The following is a 14,886-nucleotide window of genomic DNA, read 5'->3' as shown; positions in this document are numbered from 1 at the left end:
CGACATAACCATAACCATAACCAAACCGGCATAACCATAACCAAACCGATATAACCATAACCAAACCGATATAACCATAACCATAACAATGTCTGCATAGTTTCAAAAGGGGGTTACAAAAAATTGCGATAGCAAAGATCACAATGTTCCAAATACCAAAAATTGTGATAGCAAAGATCACTATGTTCAAAATACCAAAAATTTTGATAGCAAAAATCATTATGTTCAAAACATCACTACACTGACGATGTGTTGTCAACATTACTTTCTTGAGCCCAAGAACCAAATGCGCTCTTCATTGCCTCCACTTGCTCGTGTGCAAACCAAGTTTTCATGAATTGCAGCAAGGCAATGTTTTAGTACAAGGATATTCATACTAAACATCATTAATTGTAAACATCATTAGCATGACAATATTATCGGGTTTTGGTATGGCATGCCATCCATGATAGCCACAAGTAAAAGCTTTATGAAGAACATAATATAAAACCCGCAATCTTTGGTGTTTGATTGTGTGGACATCTACATCAAGTTCTTTGGCACATATTCAAAAGCATTATTCTTGGCATAATTATAACATAACCACATTGCTTACCACCATTGTCTGCACGTGACAATCCTCGGGGTGACTAAGCTCCATTCTTAGTTACGGATGTGTCGCATAAGCTGAAAAATGCTGCAAAACTCTACGCTCGAAAAAAAATAAAACCGTAATAGAAGCCCTGCATAAACATAAGATGAACTCAATAGCATAAAACAAGGTCATCTGCATCATACCTCTTGATAGGCGAGATGTATCGATTGACTGAGCGCAATGAGAGCGAGTCAAAGAAGAGAATTGCGCTCTTGTCGTTTGGTAGATGTCTAATCGGGCACAATGGAAATTTAAAAACAAAACTAATGTCCAATGATCCCTAGAACCAATAAAAATTATATAACATTGCGTAGAAAGCCCAATACCAAAACGAAAATAAGCTTGGAGAAGCACTCAAAAATGACTTACTCGTCAACAACAGGAAAGAATGTAAACACTCGTGTAGAAAGATCAACTCGACCATAGTAATTACGAATAGCTCTTTCAGTAAGAGTGGTTTGTATAAATGAATACCACAAGGTATCAACAAACCACACTTGATGTAAAGCCTTGCCATCAAGAGTGTCCTCAACTCATCTAACATAAACAAAAGCCCCAATTACACTTCAAAAACAAAGTAACGCTGTGAAATATATAGAAATAGATATGTAAGAGAGGTCTCACAATACAAATAGAGCCATAGTACAAGAAGAAGCTTTTTTTGTTGCTATGTTCCTTGCAATATTTGAATGGTAGTGAATCTCGAGCCCATACAACTCGGAATGTAATGGAAAATCTTTTTCGTAGATGATCTACGCGAATATCATGCTCATAATAACCGTATTCAAGGAAGACAACAAATCAATTTTAATATTAATTCTAGTTTCAAACCTTGTATTTTTTGAGGTGAAAGCCCCATGGATGCCGACGGAGAAGAAACATCGATATGTATCTTACTCTCACCCATCTTTCGAACTTTTAACTATTTTATGACCTCCATTGAGGATGTTAAAGTAAACAAAACGGCATGCTTTCAAAGTAAAATTACAAGCTTGAGCATTATCTTTTCCACCCTCTCCGGTGGCTTGTCACAACCACCCATGACTTTTTGTGAAGCCTTTGTTGGCGAGCAAATATTGCTCATACATAGCAACTATAACAAAACAATGCAATGATCTCAATATAATTGATAAAAAACATCGTGATTTGACGTATTTGTTAAAACAATGCGCATCATATCGGAGTAATGACATTGTCCGAATCCATGGAGCCATCGTTGCTTTTTTCTTGGTCACTATAGCCCTCCTCTTTATAATCTTCTTGAACCCCTTTATACTTTCTTGACTATTTTCGGTGTTGTGAACGTCAGCAAGTTAGTAAAATAATCGTTCTAAAGGTGCATAGTACAAGACATGAAACTAAAAATAACCAAAGAAAAAAACAAAATAGTGTTATACAATTTCATCATATCCTTTTGCAATCCTTTCTTGCATTTTGGCAATCGGCTTCGGCATGCCTTTCTCAACTCCGCCATTTCTTCTTCTAGATATTGCACTCTCCACTCCTCGTAAGGAATTTTGCCATTAAGAGAACTAAAAATCCATCTCCTATCTGCCCCATCTTCTAAATCTTTCCGATGTTTTTGTCTTGCGAGCTTCACACGCGTTTCGATGCTTTGAAATCGAGTTTTTTCTTGTCTATGAGACCGTGATTCGATTGGCAATGGGATGCGTTGGTTATCCTTGGGTCTTCCGACGGCTCTATGAGGAATGTAGATTGTGAGGCCATGCTTCTCTTGGATATGTCGAATGATTTCGACACGTTTTTCCCATGCTTTACCCCATTGTGGACAATCCTTCGTTACACGACAATAATTCACAAGGACACCATCTTTACCTCTAACATGCTCAATGTAATAAGGGGACGCCTATGCAAGACAACGTTTTCTCTCTCTCTCTCTCTCTCTCTCTCTCTCTCTCTCTCTCTCTCTCTCTCTCTCTCTCTCTCTCTCTCTCCATATCATCAAATGTAGAGCTTACCATTGTCAATAAATGACCTTGTTTTGGGCACAAGCTTCTCTGCTAGATGAAGCTCCATTGACCCCTTTGCCACGACGCTTTTCACACGCGTCTCTCGTCTTATCTCTCTTTTTTTCCATTGCATATGACCCCTTCTAATCTACAATACAAGATATGAACGAAAATGGCTAGGAACATCATTAAGAGAAAAAGATATGCACAAACACAAAGGAGAAGTATGGCCAATGTACCTCGTCCAAAAGCGCTCCGCGGGCCTGTCGATCCTCTTCAACGCCAACAAGGATCGAGCATCGATTCAAAGATTGGCATGTGCGAGCCTCCTTCAAACCTTTGACTAACAGACGTACGGCCCTGTAGCACGTGTGTGTGTGTGTATGTGTGTGTGTGTGAGTGTGTGTGAGAGAGAGAGAGGGAGAGGGGCTTCAAAGTGATAAGGTGTAGAACGGCCATAGCTTCAAATCCTTGCCCATGCTTTTAAATTCGGCTATCTTGTTGGAATCGCACTTGGGTGAAAGTTGGCAACCCTCGTAGCAGTAGAAGACCTTGCTTGTGTGCACGGCAGTAGGCACGGCTTGCAGCACCTCGGCTCGCAGAACCTCAACTCGTGGAAATGGCAGCACCCTAGCTCGTGGCCTTCCCTCTCACATGCAGGAGGCCCGGATTTAACATCGCGCGCCCTCTCACTGAGCCTCTCTCGCCCTGTAACTCCGCCCTGCCCTCACTCTACATTCAAATCAGGCCCAATATTCCACTCTCTGGAAAATAAGTAAATTCGAGCAACCTCATCTTGTAAATTCGGGCGCCGATCTATGGCCCATGTGAATCCCGCTGTTGATCCCACTTGAACAGCTCGTGCCATATAGTGAGGAGGGGTGAGGTGGACCAATAGATGATAATGTCAAGCTAGAGTAAAAAAGGTAGTGCAAGAAAATGAAGTAAGGGCAAGAAAAGTCAGGGGAGCACCTGCAGGGAAGCTAGTTTGGATATGAATTGTGTGGCCTTGTGATAGCGTTGTCAGGAGTTTTTTGGAGCAAGGGATTGCGCATATGTACATACACATGCATGGTGCATCAAATAAAGAATTGCCCATTTTCCTTAGCCAGGTGGTTACGTGGGGCCCACATGTGTACAGGTAGGACAGCATGTACATAGTTCATCGAATTTCACTATTACCAATACTAGTGTGTTTTTTCTACAATAAGGAGGAGTTGGTAGCGCGTAAAACTTCTCGAGGAAGCTATCCGCGGGCCGACGACGTGAGGTCAGCAGGTGCGTCAGATGGCATCTAGTGGCGTCAGGAGGGCGAACGAGATCAATATTTGCATGTGGATGAATACGGACACAACGTGCGTGTTTTCTTGTGAGAATTATGCAGAAAGGTCATCATGAGGACCTTTTTTTGGGGCCACTTCACGTGGTGGCGAGATGCATTATTGGAAAAAAGATGAGTGCCAGGTGTGCGAATGATGCAAAAAGGTGACAATTATGCACTGCGAGGTCAGTTTTTGGCCTGTTCGGGGTCCGTTTGAGGTCATCTAAAAGACCAAGGGTGCCCAACTAATAAAGCTAAGTGTGGGAACTGAAAAAACTGAGAGAAGACCAGAAAAAACATGGAGAAGAGAGGAGGAACAGCCGCAGGTGTGTTTTTGCTCATTTTGGAGCCTGTTTTGGCCGTAAACTGCTCATCCGAGGTCGGATTTGAGCACTTTGACATTGTAGACTGGGGTTTTGGGCCGTTCCGGACGCGATGGCGCTGTCCATTTTGCCAAATTCCTCACTTTTTTTCTGCTGTTTTTCTGTGTAACCTTCTCCAGTGAGTGAAGCTTCTTCTCCAATTTGTGATTGTATCTGGTATCTTTTACCCATATTGTATGAGCTGTTTGCCCCATTGGTGTTGGCCCAAGCTCAATTGTATCTAAACATCAGAAATTCTCCTCTTTTGAGCTGAGTTTTTTGGGTGTGTGTGTGTGTGTGTGTGTGGAGTGGGCAACTGGATAGTCTCTCTCCTCTCACTCCAGAGGTGTGTTCCCTGTCTCGGCCAGGTGTGTTGTGTAAGCCGAGTGGTGCCCCATAGTGTGTGTGTGTGTATCTTCCCAAGAGTGTGTGTCGGGTCATTATAGAGGCGCTGTGTGTGTTTTCATCCCGCTCACATTCTTTTGGCGCCCCCACTGAGGATCTTCTTCGAGTACCTTCTGCTTCGAGCTTCGAGCTTCAAGCTTCGGGATTACAGGTTACAGGTTACAGGTTACAGGTTACAGGTTACAGGTTACAGGTTACAGGGACAGGCACAGGTACAGGTACAGGTACAGGTGATTCACACAGGTACAGGTAGCTGGAGTACAGTGATATACTAGCAGTGATGTCACTTGCAGTTGCAGTTGTTGTGGGAATGCATCACTTGGCGCCTATTTGAGCGCATTGTATGCTGGATTGTACGCTACTTGTGGAAACTGCCATTGTACGCATTTGTGGAGCCATACTTGGTTGTATTTGGCAGTCCCAGCCATTTCTGAGACTTGGTCTGGAAGATAGTCATTTCTGAGACTTGACTATATGCGATTTGCATTATCCTTCGTGTGAGGGTCGATAGCGTGAGGTTTTTATTGAGCTAGGGGATTCTCAAATGTGGAGATCCTTTCGGTGATACAGGTAGCTGGAGCACCCTTTTCGTGACCTCGCCATAGGCTATGTACTAGAGAGTCCTATTTGATGCTCGGGTTCTATTGTTGGCAGTTTATGCATACAGATACAGTCTATATTTTGGGTTCTCATTGCTCTACTTCTGGGGAAACTCTGTTGAAATTTTCCCAAGTTATGATGGCTGGTTTTTTGGTATTTTGAGCCATTTATGCTGTTATGCTGCTGAAATTCTGGCAAAATCAGAGGTTGAGTCAGGTGTGCCTTCTTGGGAGCTTCATGGTTGGCTTTAATGGATGATCAAAATGGCCCTCAGTTCACTCCTTTTCATTTAACTCAAAGAATTCAGATTAATGTTCATGTGTCTAGGAAGATCTTTTTCCAGCAGCGCATAGTCTTTATGTTTGGGCCAAGAAGATTGAGAGAGATCCTGGAATGTCCTTTGCCTGTTGTAATTCCGATGATCAACTATGAAAACTCATTTGATGTGCATGTGTTTGTTCTCATCTAAAGCTGAGCTCCATTGAAGTTTCTGGGGATTGGGTAGTGAAAAGTTTTGGGTTCTTGCACGTGTGTTTGAAGGGGTTCTCTAGCCATGGCTTTCTCTTATCCGGAGTTTCATGGAAGAAGTGATGAAGATGTGGAAGAATTTTTGGAAAAGATGGAGGTTGCCTGCATTAGCAACCAGATTCATGACCCTACGCAAATGTTACGCCTTCTCCAAATTTGTTTGAAGAGTGATGCACGAGTTTGGTCTAAAGCATTTGAAGAGGAGTTGCGTATGGCTGATCCACCTATAAGATTGAGTTGGGACAATCTAAGGCATGGATTGGAAGTGGAGTTTGTGAAGATAGAAGATCCTGACAAAGTGTGGCAAGAAGTACAGGCTTTGGTGCAAAAGGAAGGTGAGCCAGTAGATGCGTACATACGTAAGTTTTCATTGGCATGGGAGCGAATGTGCAAGGCTTTAGCACCACAGGTATCCCCGCCTGACATGATGAAGAAGGACAGGTTCTTAGCTGGTCTTTGGGAGAATATACGTTGGAGAGTGGAGCTAAAGAAGCCTAGGACATATGAGGATGCACTAGAGGTAGCAAGGAACAAAGAGTGGAAGCTGAGGAAAATGAGCCAGTTAGGGGTGGTGTCTTTGCCAATGAGGTCTGAATTTCAGCCTATGGACTCTTTACAAGGTCGTATGTCAGGGGTTCATCATGAACCAGTGGTTCCTGTTACTACTCAGGTTATGCCAGCATTGGTCACTACAGCAGTGCAAGATGATGGGCTAAGGAAAGACATGAGGCAAGTGGTTGATTTGATGAAGAATCTCAGCCTAAACATGCTAGGTCAAGTGGGAAATAATCGAGGTCGAGGGTGGTTTGCAAATCAGCCAGGAGGTGAAGAAAGGCCTAGGAATGGTGTTGGACAAAGCAATGGTAGGTTTTGGAGACAGACGCCCACATGTTATAATTGTGGAGAGTTGGGTCACATCAGCCCGCAATGTGATAAGCCACCAAGGATGGGGGGAGACATGTATCCATTGCCAAGACAGGTGCTAACTAGGTCAAATGATTATGGCATCGAAATTAAGGGAGACGAAGGAACCAGTGGACTGACCCAGGAGGAAAAAGAGAAGACAAAAGTGCTAAGTGTAGTCACCTTGGAGAAGGCATCAAAGCTAGAGGATACATTAGTGATGCCTATTGGGAAGAGGACCACAGAGGATAAGGAAGGAAGAAGTGCTCCAGGTCCTAGTAAGAAGAAAGGAAAGAGCCATGAAGGCGAGGATGTCAAGGCCAAGAGGAAAAGGAGAGCTCGTCGAAAGTTTCATGTTTCAGATTTTCCACTAGGGGATGGGCAATTAAGCTATGACTTGAAGGAGGATCTGACGAGCAGGAAGGCAGATGTTACTTTTGGACAGCTTATAGAGATGGTGCCTAAGCTAAAGCGACAGTGGAAGAGGATGGTTAACCTAATGGAGAAAGAGCCAGAGAGAGGTTCAGTAAAGGTGTTGGCAATGGATGAGCTACCAGACATTTGTCCAATAGTAGATGTGTGGCATAAAAGGAAAAATTTGGGACAAGGTTATGTGGATGGCGGAGCCCAAATATGCGTCATAACACACTCATGCGTTGAGAAGATGGGTCTCACAGTGGCTGGGGTGTCAGGTTTCCGGATCAGATTGGCAAACCATCAAAAAGTAAAATGCTTAGGTGTTGTAAAGAGCTTAGAAGTGGAGGCAGATGATGCAAAGGCAGTGGTTGATTTTCATGTGATGCCAGCAGGGTTGGGAGCATATCCTATTATACTGGGCAGACCATGGTTACGTGCAGTTGGAGCTGTTCAAGATTGGCGACATGGTACGATTAGCCTCTATGGAAAGACAGGTACCAAGAAGCTTTATAATATGGACACAAGGAAACGATTAGAGGAGCTTTATGAAGATGAGGATGAGTCTAGTGATGAAGACTCTTCCACGGTGACAGATGAGGACAGTGATAGCACTACCAGTAGTGATGAGGATGCTGATGTTGCATTTCTTTTGATGGACAAAGAAATCCAGGAGATTGGTTTAGTTGCATTTGCGAATGAGGTTGAAGATGAAAGTGAAGGGCCTTATGAAGTGATTGAAGGGCTGATGCAAACCAAGGTTGAGTTGTCAAAGAAGTAGGAATTAATGACGCAAATGATTAGCGGAGACCTCTCAGCTATGGAGAAGGATATATTTTTGCATATGCTGGCTAGTTTTCCTGATTTGTTCATTACTTCATATGAAGAGATCAGAGGGTTCAAGGGTGGAGAGATGCATATAGAGCTGAAAGAAGGTGCTAAGCCAGTGCAGCAAAGGCTAAGAAGGATGGGTCAAGAGCAAATGGAAGCCTTGCGGGTAGAGGTGGACAAGTTATTGAAGGCAGGGTTCATAGTCCCTGTGGAGACCACAGAATGGGTGAGTCCAGTTGTAGTCAGTCCAAAGAAGGATGGGAAGTGGAGAATTTGTGTAGATTTTAAACCCTTAAATGCAGCCACTAAGAAGAACCCATATCCTCTTCCATTCATCGATCAGATCTTGGATTCAATGGCAGGTTATGAGAGGTACAGTGTGTGTGATGGTTTTTCAGGCTATTTTCAATTGAAGATTGCTCTTAAAGACCACACAAAGACAACTTTTATTACGCCATGGGGCTGCTATTGCTACACAGTATTGCCATTTGGGTTGTCAAATGGACCTTCCTTCTATCAAGAGAGAGCAAATTGGGTGTTGGAACCATTCATTGGTAGTTGTGTTATAGCTTTTATGGATGACTTCTGTGTCTATAGCAGTAGGGCTGATCACCATGAGAAGCTGCAGATGGTATTGGCTCGATATGATGAATGTGGAGGACAACTATATCCAAAGAAATGTCATCTAGCACAGCCAAGGGTGAAGTTATTGGGCCATATGGTGTCAGAATATGGCATTGAGGTTGATCCAGATAAGGTTAAGTCTATTATTCTTCTTCCATCACCTACGAGTACGAAGCAATTGGCAACCTTTATACACAAAGTGAAGTACATGGCAAGGTTTATTCCATTGTCTTCTCAGATTCTTTATCCATTACAGCAAGTGGCAAAGCATGATCCATTGCAATGGGATGACAAGTGTGAAGAAGTGTTTCAAGAGGTGAAAGAGGTGTTAGGGGGGTTGTCAGCCATGCAGGCTCCTGATTGGGAGAAAGTTTTTTATGTAAATCCATCAGTAGGGGATGATGCCATTGGAGCCATGCTATTGCAAAAGGGGAAGGGCAGCCATTATATGAGGCCAGTGTATTGTGCAAGCCAAGTGAAGTTGGTAGCGGAGAGAAAGTTATCGGAAGTAGAGCTAGTGATGGCCAGTGTAATATTTGCTTGTCGACGATTTCGTCATTACTTGCTACCACGGCCTTTTGTTTTCTTGACGAGTTATGCCTTTTTGCCACAGTTAATTAATGGTATTAACATGTCAAATGTGGTGAAGAAATGGGTAATTGAGCTGCAAGAGTTTGAGTTCTCTTTTCTAGTGGAAGATAGTACAAGGGCTACCCTAGCTGATTTGTTGACCTACAAGGAGAATCCCCTTATTGTTAAGGAAGAGGTGGTGAGAAAGGTAGTTGAAGAAGTGCCACAGATCAGCAATGCACATGTGTTGTTCTTTGATGGTTCATACAGAAAGAGCCACGATGCAGCTTCAGGGGATATAGCACTTTATGATCCAGAGGGGAAGCTAGTATGCAAGAGAGGGTTCAAATTGGATGCGCATAGTAACAATGAGGCTGAATATGCTACATTGGAAGCCGGATTACACATTTGTTTGAAGCATGGGGTTCGAAGGTTGAGCATAAAAGGTGATGCCTTGTTAGTGGTGAAGCAAGTGCTGGGTGTGTGGAAGAGCAAGAACACCTCATTGAAGGAAATGTGCTTTAGAATTAAAGGCCTGTTAAAAAAGTTTGAAGCATGGAGCATCAAACACATTGAACGTGCTCTAAATGGAGAGGCACATGAAGCAGCTCAAGGCATGATTGGGGAGCTATTCGTGTTGAGGACCAATTTACCTCTTTATCATGGCCGGGAAAGTTTGGCTCAAGAAGAGGAGTTTTTGCTAACAGGAATCATTCCAAAGGAGATTCAGAAGTCTAAGAAGTATGGCTTTGTGCGTAGAGCATACAGGTACAAATTGATTGGTGATGTCTTATACATGAAAGGGGCTGATCTCGTGTTGAGACATGTACCTTGGCGGGAGGAGCTTTATAGAGTGTTGGAAGAGAATCATGAAGGCGCATGTGGTGGCCATTTTGCTCTAAAGATCACCTTGCATAAGATTTTGCAAGAGGGGTATGTATGGCCTAGTTTGCACAAGGATGTTCACCATTGGTGTAGGTCTTGCAATAGGTGTCAAGCATTTGGGAAGAGAGTGTTGAAGCCAGAGCTACGAAAAACCATTATGGCGTTTGATGTGTTTGAAAAGTGGGGGATTGATGCAATAGGCCCGTTACCTATCACAAGCAGGGGCAAAAGCTATATTTTGACGGCAGTGGACTATCTCTCTAGATGGGCAGAGGCTATAGCAGTAAAACAGATCACTGCAAAGGATGTGGCAAAATTTGTGTATGATGAAATATGTTGCAAGTTTGGGGTGCCATTAGAGCTACTTTCAGATAAGGGGCCAGGATTTAGAGCTAAACTGCTAGACTTCTTATGCACAAAGATGAAGATTAAGCACCAGCATACCACTCCTTATTACCCACAGTGTAATGGCTTGAATGAAAGATTCAATGGTGAGTTGGTACAAATTCTTTCTAAAGTGACAGAGCACCAAGGAAAGAATTGGGATTTGGAATTGCCTAGTGCATTATGGGCTTACCGTACTTCGGTGAAGACAGGTACAGGGTTTACTCCATTTCATTTGGTGTATGGAAAGGAAGCACTATTGCCTGTGGAGGTAGAGTTGCCTGCGGTCAAGATGTTAGAGAAGTTGCTTGGGTCACCTAGTGATGCATTCAAAGAGAGGCTCTTGCAGTTACAAGAGATCCAGTTGGATAGGATGAGCGCATTGGAGCATTATGGGCAGATGCAGGATAAGGCTTTGGCAAAGATAAATGAAAAGGTTAAAAGTAAGGGTATCAAGAAACATGACTTGGTTTTGCGCTATAACAGCAAACTCGACAACACCTTCCAAAAGAAGTTTCAAATTAAGTGGGAAGGCCCTTTCAAGGTAGTGGAGTGTTTCCCGAATGGTACATATCAGTTGGCTAACCTGGATGGTGTTCTACATAAGTCAAGGGTAAATGGGTTGCGTCTTAAGTTGTATCATGCCAGGTTGATGATGGTGGAGCAAGATGAGTTTTCTGAAGAGCGAGTGATGTCTGTGAGGGATGAGGAGACCTGTGATGCGGCGAGTCTCATATCTCTCTTTGCTGCTGTTGATCATGAATGATCTAGCAGGCTAGGGGGTGGGCAAATTATGTCAGGAGTTTTTTGGAGCAAGGGATTGCGCATATGTACATACACATGCATGGTGCATCAAATAAAGAATTGCCCATTTTCCTTAGCTAGGTGGTTACGTGGGGCCCACATGTGTACAGGTAGGACAACATGTACATAGTTCATCGATTTTCACTATTACCAATACTAGTGTGTTTTTTCTACAATAAGGAGGAGTTGGTAGCGCGTAAAACTTCTCGAGGAAGCTATCCGCGGGCCGACGACGTGAGGTCAGCAGGTGCGTCAGATGGCATCTAGTGGCGTCAGGAGGGCGAACGAGGTCAATATTTGCATGTGGATGAATACGGACACACCGTGCGTGTTTTCTTGTGAGAATTATGCAGAAAGGTCATCATGAGGACCTTTTTTTGGGGCCACTTCACGTGGTGGCGAGATGCATTATTGGAAAAAAGCTGAGTGCCAGGTGTGCGAATGATGCAAAAAGGTGACAATTATGCATTGCGAGGTCAGTTTTTGGCCTGTTCGGGGTCCGTTTGAGGTCATCTAAAAGGCCAAGGGTGCCCAACTAATAAAGCTAAGTGTGGGAACTGAAAAAACTGAGAGAAGACCAGAAAAAACGTGGAGAAGAGAGGAGGAACAGCCGCAGGTGTGTTTTTGCTCATTTTGGAGCCTGTTTTGGCCGTAAACTGCTCATCCGAGGTCGGATTTGAGCACTTTGACATTGTAGACTGGGGTTTTGGGCCGTTCCGGACGCGATGGCACTGTCCATTTTGCCAAATTCCTCACTTTTTTTCTGCTGTTTTTCTGTGTAACCTTCTCCAGTGAGTGAAGCTTCTTCTCCAATTTGTGATTGTATCTGGTATCTTTTACCCATATTGTATGAGCTGTTTGCCCCATTGGTGTTGGCCCAAGCTCAATTGTATCTAAACATCAGAAATTCTCCTCTTTTGAGCTGAGTTTTTTGGGTGTGTGTGTGTGTGTGTGTGGGGAGTGGGCAACTGGATAGTCTCTCTCCTCTCACTCCAGAGGTGTGTTCCCTGTCTCGGCCAGGTGTGTTGTGTAAGCCGAGTGGTGCCCCATAGTGTGTGTGTGTATCTTCCCAAGAGTGTGTGTCGGGTCGTTATAGAGGCGCTGTGTGTGTTTTCATCCCGCTCACAGCGTGATATTCAAAGCGGAGCAGGTGGCCTACCAATGCTTGCCGCAAAATGAAGTGTGTCGTCTGTGGCTCTTGTGTGTGTGAAAGGCCAATAGTTTTTTGCCCCTTAATATTTCAAGAACCACTTTTTTTATTAAGAAAAGTGTTACAAATGACTCCGAGTTACTAGCTCTCACACAATAATGCACACACACATCTATTTTCAGAGTGGCTCTCACACAAATACACAGACTCATACACACACACATACCTAACACTAATCTTGCCCAAAAGAGGCAATTAGAAGTGCAACTAATAGCTTTTGATGAGTATGTTTCCACACACAAGAAATTGCAAGATGAACACTTGCAATCAACTCCAGTGATTATTGATGCATTAAATGAAAAATAGGCTAATCCGAATGCAAACAACAAGCTTCATGAAATGATCACAAACTAAATAAGGCTGATAAAAGAAAAATTATGTAAGAAATCAAAAGACTGAGTGCAATTTCCTCCTCCTCTAATCACCAAAGGGTAGTGGAACATGATCATGCCCAAGTGGTGATTAGGGAGTGGGATTATTAAAAACATTAATGCAATAAGGGTGAGGAAGCGTGCTTCCTAATCACCAATGGTTTAGCATTAGGCTATGGAGGGTGGAGCCTTAGCCTAACCATGGTGTTAGGGTTAGGGTTAGAGATATGGAGGTTAGGGTTAGGCTATGCCAAGTGGAAGAGCATATATATATATATATATATATATATATATATATATATATATATATATATATATATATATATATATATATATATATATATATATATATATATAGAGAGAGAGAGAGAGAGAGAGAGACTATAGACACAAGGATAATGGTCAAAGTGCAAATGCTTCATTAGAGAATATCCTCTTAAATAGGCGTAGTGCTTTACAATCATTGGCTAGAGAGTTGCATCGTCCTGTTATTGGACCATCTTATCATATATATCTTCCTAGGTGGCTAGAGGACATTCCCATATGGTGCCACAAGTTGGACTTACCCTAACATGAGTGTTTTAATTGGGGAGTTTGTAAGGGTCTCCTCATAGACCTATTCTTGGCCAATGCATCTAAGTCACCAACTTAAGATACAATAGCTTTATTTTGAATGGTGATGCCAATTCAAGAACTAGAAATTGTGTAAAGGTGCTCCATTTAGCGACAAAGAAGATGGGGTACCCGAGTTGTGGATAGAGGATTGGGATATACCTGGTGAAGGAAATGAGATTAAAAATTATTCTAAAATGAAAAAAGGTGGCAAGGGTATGCAATAGTTTGCATGCTGCTTCAAATTCCTGAAATGTATTCTCTGGTTTAGCTTGATTGGAATCGTGTTTTCCTAGTATCATAATACTACCTTGGAAATATGGATTTATCAAATGGTTTGGTAGGAGGGTGGATTCTGGAGGGTTATATTGTTGAAGTTGATCCCAATTTCTATGTTGTCTATTAATTTAGGTTAAGATAAAGGAAAGAGATCTTGATTTACAAAGTTTTGATCAAACTTGTAAATGTGGGATAAGTGTAGTTAGTAATAACACTCATCTTAGGGGAATGCATCCACGGCTGCCATGCCCAATAAAAATTGGCGATGATCTTGAACCAAGGGTGAATTAGAGAACTCCTGCCAATTTTACCTAAAAGGTCTAGTTCAATTTAGTCTGACTAATTTGATTGGAAAGGTCGATCCTATTTGGAAATATTTCTCAGGGTTAAGGGATCAGTGTAAGAAAAATGGAATGTTATCAGCCCCTTCAGCTAGCATCACAGAGAAGGAGGAGTCATGTATTAGTGTTGGTCTCAAGAGGGAGGGATGCCAGGAATCGCAGTGTGGCCATTTGAGGGCTGTGTAGCCGATGATCCCTAGCATGGCCCTCACACAAACATAGTTCACATGTAGCTTACAACAGGAGAGCCCGATGGATCCACACTTCATAGAAGAGGACATGCCATTTGCAAGAAGAGAGTCTTTAAAAATATGTATTTACAACCAGTATATGGTATTTATGACCTTGAGCTGATTTATGTGAATATAATGGCAGTGTGTGAGTATGGATGAACTTAAGTTGACTTATGTGAAAAGGCTCTAGTTCTTATATTACCAAAGAAAAACTCTCAATTGAACTCATATGGAAATTACTAATATTTTGCTAGCAATCTATTTATCACACTCTCTATTTATGGATGATATGAAAATTACTAAAATTGTACTAGCAATTTTGGCATTTGTTGATTTATTCATCAAAATCTCTATTTATATATGTCAATAGAGATATATGTGTATGATAGAATTTATACATGGAATATGTTTCTCTCCTTTTGATACATCTCTATCTCTTCTCCTTTCCCTTTTCCCCTCTCCTCTATTGCGAGACTTATATCTCCCTCCCCCATATTCCCTCCCTTATACATTTAGAAGGGGAACTTCTTGGAACCTACCCCTAACTTATACACTTATTTAGATTCCTAAATTATCCCCCTTCCCTTGTACGTACGTGGTATGAG

The 14,886-nt window shown here is 42.5% G+C and overlaps 1 pseudogene; it reads right to left on the bottom strand.

The window, feature by feature from the left end:
- Positions 1-236: 236 nt before the first annotated feature.
- LOC147456702 (uncharacterized) lies at positions 237-1,722 on the bottom strand (annotated as a pseudogene).
- Between the last annotated feature and the right edge of the window lie 13,164 nt (positions 1,723-14,886).

Source organism: Adiantum capillus-veneris, chromosome 6 (genome assembly GCF_014529385.1).
Source record: "Adiantum capillus-veneris isolate H3 chromosome 6, ASM1452938v2, whole genome shotgun sequence".
Lineage (NCBI taxonomy): Eukaryota > Viridiplantae > Streptophyta > Polypodiopsida > Polypodiales > Pteridaceae > Adiantum > Adiantum capillus-veneris.
The sequence above is the reverse complement of the archived record's forward strand: the minus strand, read 5'-3'. Positions and strand labels throughout refer to the sequence as shown.